The following is an 8,199-nucleotide window of genomic DNA, read 5'->3' as shown; positions in this document are numbered from 1 at the left end:
GCATAACTATTGCTCGGGTAACGTAAAGTCTCTGGAGGTCTGTCCAGCGTAGACCAAAAGGAATATATATATATATATATATATATATATATATATATATATATATATATATTTTTTTTTTTTTTTTTTTTCAAACTATTCGCCATTTCCCGCATTAGCGAGGTAGCGTTAAGAAACAGAGGACTGGGCCTTTGAGGGAATACCCTCACCTGGCCCAATTCTCTGTTCCTTCTTTTGGGAAAAAAAAAAAAAAAAAAAAAAAAAAAAGGGTCAGGCTGCTGAAGAAGAAGAAGAAAAAAGAAATAAGCTGGTGGCACTGACCTCATTCATACCAGAAACTATTGTGAAGGTCTGGATCCCTCGTCGACCAATACGCCTTATCTAATTTAAGACAAAAGTGCATTAGTTTTTAAGATAGCGCCAGGCAAATGGATGACGTTGCTCTTGGCATCATCTGGCTGTCAGATTTATCGACCCCTCACTGCCTGCAATTTCTTACAATTGCTTAAATTCTTTTTGATCTTTATGTCGACGCAATCTTTAGGTGTTTTTTTTTCTTTTTCTTTTCTTTGGAGAGAATACTCCGTCCCCATGAGACTGTCCCACACGGCCGAGGTAACGCGAAGTCGCTTGTTGCGGTGATGGGATGAGGTCTCGGTCCGGTGCGTCCAGACGTCGTCAAAAGTTTGAGATGTGTCTCCAGACTCCATAAAAATGGGTGTTTATCCTCGTCACTCCCCTGTCCAGACTCCCCCCCCCTCCTCCTCCTCCTCCCGTACATTTTCCTGGCGTCTTTTATTTTTTCAGCTTAGCGTATCCAAGATCAGTTTCACCTCCCCCTCGCGCGTTCTTCTTCTTCTTCCTTCTCTTCCTCTTCACCCTCCTCCTTCCTCCTATTCCTCCAAGTTCTCCTCCCCGCCTTCTTCTTCTTCTTCTTCTTCTTCTTCTTCTTCTTCTTCTTCTTCTTCTTCTTCTTCTTCTCCTCTTCCTCCTCCTCTCCCTCCTCCTCCATCTCCTCCTCCTCCTCCTCCTCCAAGTCTTCTTCTTCTTCTTCTTCTTCTTCTTCTTCTTCTTCTTCTTCTTCTCTTCCTCCTCCTCTCCCTTCTCCTCTTCCGCAGATGACAGAGTTTCGTTATATCCACTTGTATCATTATCCTCCATAGTGGCACCTCTCCTCCTCCAGCAGTCGTCTCCCAGGAATCAAGAAGTCGGTCTTAACCATATGTCACCCTCCTCTCTCTCTCCCTTTGTCTCTCTTTCTCTCTCTCTCACTGTGTGTGTGTGTGTGTGTGTGTGTGTGTGTGTGTGTGTGTCACCCCAATTAATCTGCAGACAAAAGACGGGTCCTGGAGCACACTAACCTTCCCAGCGGGTAGTCTTGGCGGCGCACAGGCAGGGGGTGCTAACTCCTGCGGCTACCTAGGTGTGTGTGTGTGTGTGTGTGTGTGTGTGTGTGTGCCCGCCCTTCTCTCTCTCTCTCACACACACACACACACACACACACACACACACACACACACACACACACACACACACACACACACACACACACACATTTCCCTTTACAAACGAGGCACCTTCTTTTTTCTCTCCCTCTCTCTTCTTCAACTCGTCCGTTGACTTAAGCATTATCGCGCATTATAAATACTGTCATTCAGAGAGACGCTGGGGGTTTGTTGACTCGCTGGATCATCGGGGTATTGTCTGTGCTTTTGTGTGCGCTGTCTTGTTTGCGCGTCACCTCTTTAGAACTTGGCGATTTATATATATATATATATATATATATATATATATATATATATATATATATATATATATATATATATGTATATATATATATATATATATATATATATATATATATATATATTCTTATTTGCTAAGAGTACAAAACCAGACATAAGAAGCTTGTTTGTGGCTCTGTAATCTTATTTGGGCCGTAATATATAGAATCAGATTTGCATGTGTTTAGAATATAGTGTTTATACCTTTGAGAACGCTTTTGGGTATCGAAGGCTTATATTTGGTTCCGCATGATTGATATTATTTATTTTCCTCTTTTTTTTTCCTCCTTGCGAATGATTAAGTATGATGGATAGTCTGTGAGACGAGGAAGCTGTCGCAATGAAAAATGATGGAAATTATGAAGCCTTGATGTTAAGGTACGGTAGAAGCATTAGATGACATGAAGGAGAGTTGAGCAAATACATGTGGCTTGAGAATTGGGTTAAAAGTATATAGTAGCAGAGACACATGGGATGGATGTATTTACCTCTGGTGGTTGTGGTGGTGGTGTGTGTGTGTGTGTGTGTGTGTGTGTGTGTGTGTGTGTGTGTGTGTGTGTAAGGGGGATACAAAGACCTTTTTTTCCATTTTTCAGCGACTCTTCTATGGCAGAAGTGACAAGAAACGGTCATCGTATGGATGTATTGTCCAGTGTCTGCTGTTTCCCTTCCCACCCTGTTTCTCTTTCTCATTCCTCCACACCCCACTTACTCCTTCCCTCATTCCTCACCAATCTCCTCTTCTGTGTTTCACAGGTCTCCTTCCTCATTCCTTCGTAGCAGCATCCTCACTCCTCTACGTCATCTCTCTCATTCCTTCGTTTCCTTTTCCTCGTTCCCTTACAATATCCCTTTGATTTCCTCTTCATCCTTATCTTTCTACTTCACTCCTCCCTCATCTTTTCCCTTCCTTCTCCTCATTCCTCTACACGCATTCAAGGTACCCCACCCTTTTTTTCATTCTCTTTCTTTCATCCTTTCTTTTCACTTTAATATCTTTCTCTCTTCTCGCCATCATCATCATCATCATCTCTCCCTCTTCCCCACGTACTTCCAGCCATCCCTTGCTGCCTTCCCCCAAATCCATCCTCTCTCCTTCCCTCTCTACCCAACCTCTCCCTCCTCCTTACTCCTCTTCTCTCACTCAGTCTCTAGTTTCTAGTTTTTGCCGCTATCACCGGCTGATTTATTGTGGCAGCCAGGCTCATCCCGTGAGCGGTAGCGCTAAAGGATTACAGAGGTCACAAAGAGTCTTTGTCAGACCGCAGTGGCCAGGTAAGTATAACATTAGATGTTACAAAGGTGATTCATTACATAAGCTTACGGCCTCTTGGTATTGTAGACTCGTACACTAGATGCGGAAAGTGGATACAGTCTCAGGATGTCGGGGTTGTCTTATCAATAATAAGGTGGTGTGCCATCTCTTGCAGGGGGGGGGCGTTTGTTTAGACCTGTATCAAAAAAAAAAGAAGATGCACTATTTCTTTTTTTCTTTTAACACAGAGTCAGACACAATGCTGCAGTGTGTTCTGTCTGTGCCTCCACCCCCACGTTCAGTCAGTCATGAACAGTTCTCGAGAGACTTGAGTACCCGGTTGTGCTTTTAGCCCAGACCGCAGGCTGGTTGTGGCTGCATGTTGCAGTCTGTTGATCGTTGTTGCCTTCGCTACACACACGCTGTGTTCGACGTGTTTCATTATGACGGGCGGAGGACGGGCTGGTGCCTATATCGCCACACTCCCCCCCGCTTTCTGCGAACACATCTGCTGGTCCTGTCCAGATCGCAGATTTGAAGAATTTCACTTAGACGACCCGTCATTACGCTCAGCAGTTTTTTCTTTTTTTTCAATCCTCTTGTTACTAACTCCTCACCGGCATATCTTCCCCCATGTATTTTCCTACTCTCTCTCTCTCTCTCTCTCTCTCTCTCTCTCTCTCTCTCTCTCTCTCTCTCTCTCTCTCTCTCTCTCTCTCTCTCTCTCTCTCTCTCCTATTCCCGTATTCTTCTCGTATCTCCAAAATTCAACTGTAACATCTTTCGCCTGTGCTTCACCGTCCTCGGTCCAAGTTCTGTGGATTGCGAGTGCATTAAACCAATAGGTCTCTTCCAGCAGATAGCCTCGTCGTAGACTATCAAGTCTCGTGTCATTTGTGCTGCTTTGTAACACCCCTTCCCACTCTCTTTCACATCTCCTCCCTTCCATTCCTGATCTCTCCTGTATCTTCTTCCCTCATCTCACGTTTCTCCCCCCACATCTCTCCTATCCTTCCCGTTCTATACCTTTTTTTTTCTATCTCCCCCTGTTTCCCCTCCTCTTCTTCCATTTCCTTCTTCTTCTTTTTCCTTCCATTTTCTTCTTCTTTCTCTCCCTTCCCCCTTTCTCTCCTCCTACCCACACGTCCTCACAGGCCACCTCTTTATTGTTTTCATATCTAAACCCCGACATCAACTCGGCCTCTCCTCCATCATTATCACCAGAGTAATCCTGTGGCCATTAACACCCATTCAATCTCGTCAAAGTGTGAGTCCATCATCACGTCTCTTTAATTCAGCTTCCTTAAAGCCATATCGTATCACCGCCCATTTTCATCGAATCTCATAAAGGTCCATTTCATCGACAATTCTCTCTGATCATGTTTACCCCAGAAAATATATTTGTATAGGGCTGAATTCCTTTTTAATCCGTGGAATGCATTTACGTTTTTTTGAGGGTGATGTTTTACACGATAGGTATGTAGTTTGTGTTACGTGTTTTATCAGTTGCTGTTATTATTATTATTATTATTATTATTATTATTATTATTATCATTTCGAAGTGTGCTAATTGAGAGAAATTTTATATTTGATAATTTTGTTTTTTCAATGAGAATTGTGCAGAAGGTCGGCCAAGAGAGAGAGAGAGACAGTGAGAAATACAAGAACAGAAGGTAAGGTGAATCATCTGTACATTTTTTGCCTTGAGCTAAATTTTTCCCCCGTCCTTCGTCTTCTTCTCCTCGTCTTCTAAGTGGCCTGCTTCCCTCTTCACTTTTCCTGCATCTCGTCACGTCTCTGTTTTCCCTCTACCTCAGAGACAGGTGATAATTCCTCTCCTTTCCCCATTTCTTTTTATATATTCCCTTTGTCCTTCCCACCTCATCTTTTTCTCCCCTCCCTCCCAACGGCCCTTTGTAGATCCCCTTTCTCACACTCCTTGTTTCTTTTCTTCCCCTTTCTTCCCCCCACGCCCAACTTTCCCCTCCAATCTTAAGCCTTTCCCGTCTTATCTTTTTACTATGTTCTTTTATTTCCTCCACTCCATCCACCTCTCTTTTACTCCCTTCCGCCGCTTCCTTGCCTCGCCCTCCGCAGTGACCCTGAGGAAGGGAACAGCCGAAGGAGGAGCGTGTGGAGCATGGCACCTGCCCCGTATTGTAATCACCTGTAGTGTAGCACAACGCTGGTAGCAGCATTTCAGGTTGACGTTTTCTGCCCTCGTATGACACACAGGACGAGAAGCTGTCACGTCCAGCACCTGGGAGACATGTCCCACACCAGGCACAGACAGAATTACGGTTGGGAATGTTTTTTTCTTTTTCTTCTTTTTGTCTTCGTAAGTTTCATGTGAAAAGCAGATGGTTAGAACCTTATTAAACTTGGCCGGTCGATCAGGACAGAGATGTTACCCAGCTCACGTCATGCAATGTGTTCGTAATGTTTGGTTTACGTATATTGTTGCATGCACAGGTCATGCTTTCAGGATCGTATGACATGTGTGATTTTCTGTCAAGAAAGATGAGGGTTTAACTCGGTCGATGTTGTGAATGTCGATTTACATGCGTATAATTCCATGTTCTTTTGTGTGTGTGTGTGTGATGCTCTGTGTCTTCTGTATTATTACTGACCTCTCCCCCACGTACATCCCCACCTAACCTGGACTCCCCACCTAACCCTCCAGCCACCGATTACATCAAGCATTCCACATTACAGATACCCACCTGTTCATCCACGTCATCTGTAAGCCACTAGGCGATTGGACAACCTCCTCTCCACCTTCATGATCCATCGACCATGCCACCACACACCTCCTCCCCACGTGATCCATCCCCCTACCCCTCCCATCTACTCCACACACCCACCTGTTCTTCCGCGTGATCCATCATCCACCTAACCATCCACCACACACCCATCTATCCATCCATCTGTCATCAATCTATCGACATGACGCCCTCCTCAGCCACAACCATCACATCTACCCCTTTACGTAGCCCCTGCACACTACCCCTGTTACCCACCCATCACCCGGGTCTTCTGCCCATACTATCACCGCCACCATCACACCTCCACTCCTTCCATCGTCTCTAACATCCTCTCTCTCTCTCTCTCTCTCTCTCTCTCTCTCTCTCTCTCTCTCTCTCTCTCTCTCTCTCTCTCTCTCTCTCTCTCTCTCCCCCATATCTTCACCTGCCCCAGCTTCACGACCACCCACTGTCTTATAGCACCTCCACCCCCCACCACCCACGCCAACCCCTCCTACCTCAATTTCCCCCCCCCCCTCCTCCCTTCCTCCATCATATCACCCTATTATCTCAAGACTGCCGTGTGCTGGCTGTGGTGTGGCTGGCTAACCTCACCCCACCTCTCTTCCAAACCTTGGCGTTAAACCTCAATCACCCTCAACCCTACGCTTACCTCCCAACCCCCCCGTGGCACCTGCCTTCCAACCAACCCCCGCAGGCAGCAACTCCCCCTCCCTTCCCTTGCCTCTCAAACCCCCACCTCCCTCCCTCCCTCCCTCCCCCGCTCTCCCCTCCTCCCAACCCCGTGGCGGCACCTCCTTCCTAACCCCACGGTCATGACTTGTGGTTTCTGTCGGACACGCACGGATTCGACGCCTTGCATCGGGCTGCCGCCCGCTCGCCGCCGGTCCTGCCCCTACCAGCCAAGCCAAGCCAAGTCAAGCCACCAGGTAGAGAATAAACTCGTTTCAGGTGTAATCTGAAGTGATGCTGCTGCAGACGGCGGACCCCAGATACACCAGATTTATGCAGTCAAATCGTCTGGTTGGAAACCTTCCACTCCTCTGTTTCCACCCCGTTGTATCCCCCAAAGCATAGAGGGTGTTGAGTAAGAGAGGGGTGTGTTGCTTGGGGTGTTTTGTCGGGGGTGTAGGTGGAGTGTGAGGTGGTATATGACTGCCGTCAGGGGTTCTAAGGTTTGGTATGGAGGAGCTTTAGAGAAGCAGATCTGGTGGATTTATATTGGTATCTGTTGGTATCTGTTTCTGTAGGTGGGTAGGAAGAGGTGGGAGTGGGTATAAAGATTGGTATAGGCATGTTTGAGGGGTGGGAAATGGTGGATGCAGATGAGTATAAGGAGGTTTAGGTGGGCATAGTTGGATTTAGGGAAGTATAGGTGGGTATAAGAAAGTATAGGTGGATGTAGGTTAAATATGAGGAGCTTATAGTGGATTTGAAGCATTACAGACGGAAAGATATAGATAAATCTGGTATGTTATCAGGGGGATATGCGGTGGAAAAGGTGTAAACGAAGTGGCATAGGTGGGCTTGTGGTGGTATGAGGTGGTACAGATGGGTATAAGATGGCCCAGGTAGGTATAAGGAAAGTGCAAGTAAAATGGAATGACGTTGGTGAGTTTGAGGTGGGTATAGTGCTGGTATGAGGTGATATAAGGGGATGTAAGAAGATAAGGGGAGAGCATAAGCAGGTATGAGGTGGTACGAATGGGTATTAAGGGATTTATAGATGGATATGTAGTAATATATATATATATATATATATATATATATATATATATATATATATATATATATATATATATATATATATATATATATTGCATTATATTATAGCTGCCTTCGAAGACGATAACTAGCAGACATACCAACAACATATCCCCCTAGTATAACCGAGCATACCGGGTCCAGTAGTATATCCGCATTATGATCACACTGGTTAAAAGCACTTATCAGCGGGAGCCGTTTAAATCAGGGAGTTATTATTCGCCAGCTCCGGCCGTCCCCGGCGTAATCTCTGGTCTCTGTCCAGGGTAATGGGGCCGTTGGCTCATCTGCTGGCGGCAAACCGGTAGTTACTGGTGGTGGGGTTTGGGGGTGGGGGAGGTGTGATCGTCACTGGTCGGGTGGTTTTGAGGAATGGTTGCTGGGTTGTTAGATGCGTTACAGTCAAGAGTCGGAGGCTGCTGGGTTGAGGACGTCACGCGAAATAAGAACTTGTATGTGTGTATATATATATATATATATATATATATATATATATATATATATATATATATATATAGTATGAGGGTAGTTATGGCATTTGTTAGTGTAAGAGGCTAGTGGTTGGGTAGTTACATGGGTTGCTGGAGGGTAGTTTAAAGAGAAGGCGATTGCGTAGTTTTGGGAGATCACG

The 8,199-nt window shown here is 45.6% G+C and overlaps 1 long non-coding RNA gene across 1 annotated transcript in view; it reads left to right on the top strand.

Moving 5' to 3' along the window:
* Positions 1-4,648: 4,648 nt before the first annotated feature.
* The window catches only part of LOC139760572 (uncharacterized), a 40,563-nt gene continuing 37,012 nt past the window's right edge, over positions 4,649-8,199 (top strand). Inside the window, exon 1 of the long non-coding RNA XR_011715366.1 lies at positions 4,649-4,712. This is a non-coding gene — a long non-coding RNA (uncharacterized lncRNA). The remainder of the gene's footprint in view (positions 4,713-8,199) is intronic.

The sequence above is a fragment of the Panulirus ornatus genome, chromosome 37 (genome assembly GCF_036320965.1).
Source record: "Panulirus ornatus isolate Po-2019 chromosome 37, ASM3632096v1, whole genome shotgun sequence".
Taxonomy (NCBI): domain Eukaryota; kingdom Metazoa; phylum Arthropoda; class Malacostraca; order Decapoda; family Palinuridae; genus Panulirus; species Panulirus ornatus.
The sequence above is the reverse complement of the archived record's forward strand: the minus strand, read 5'-3'. Positions and strand labels throughout refer to the sequence as shown.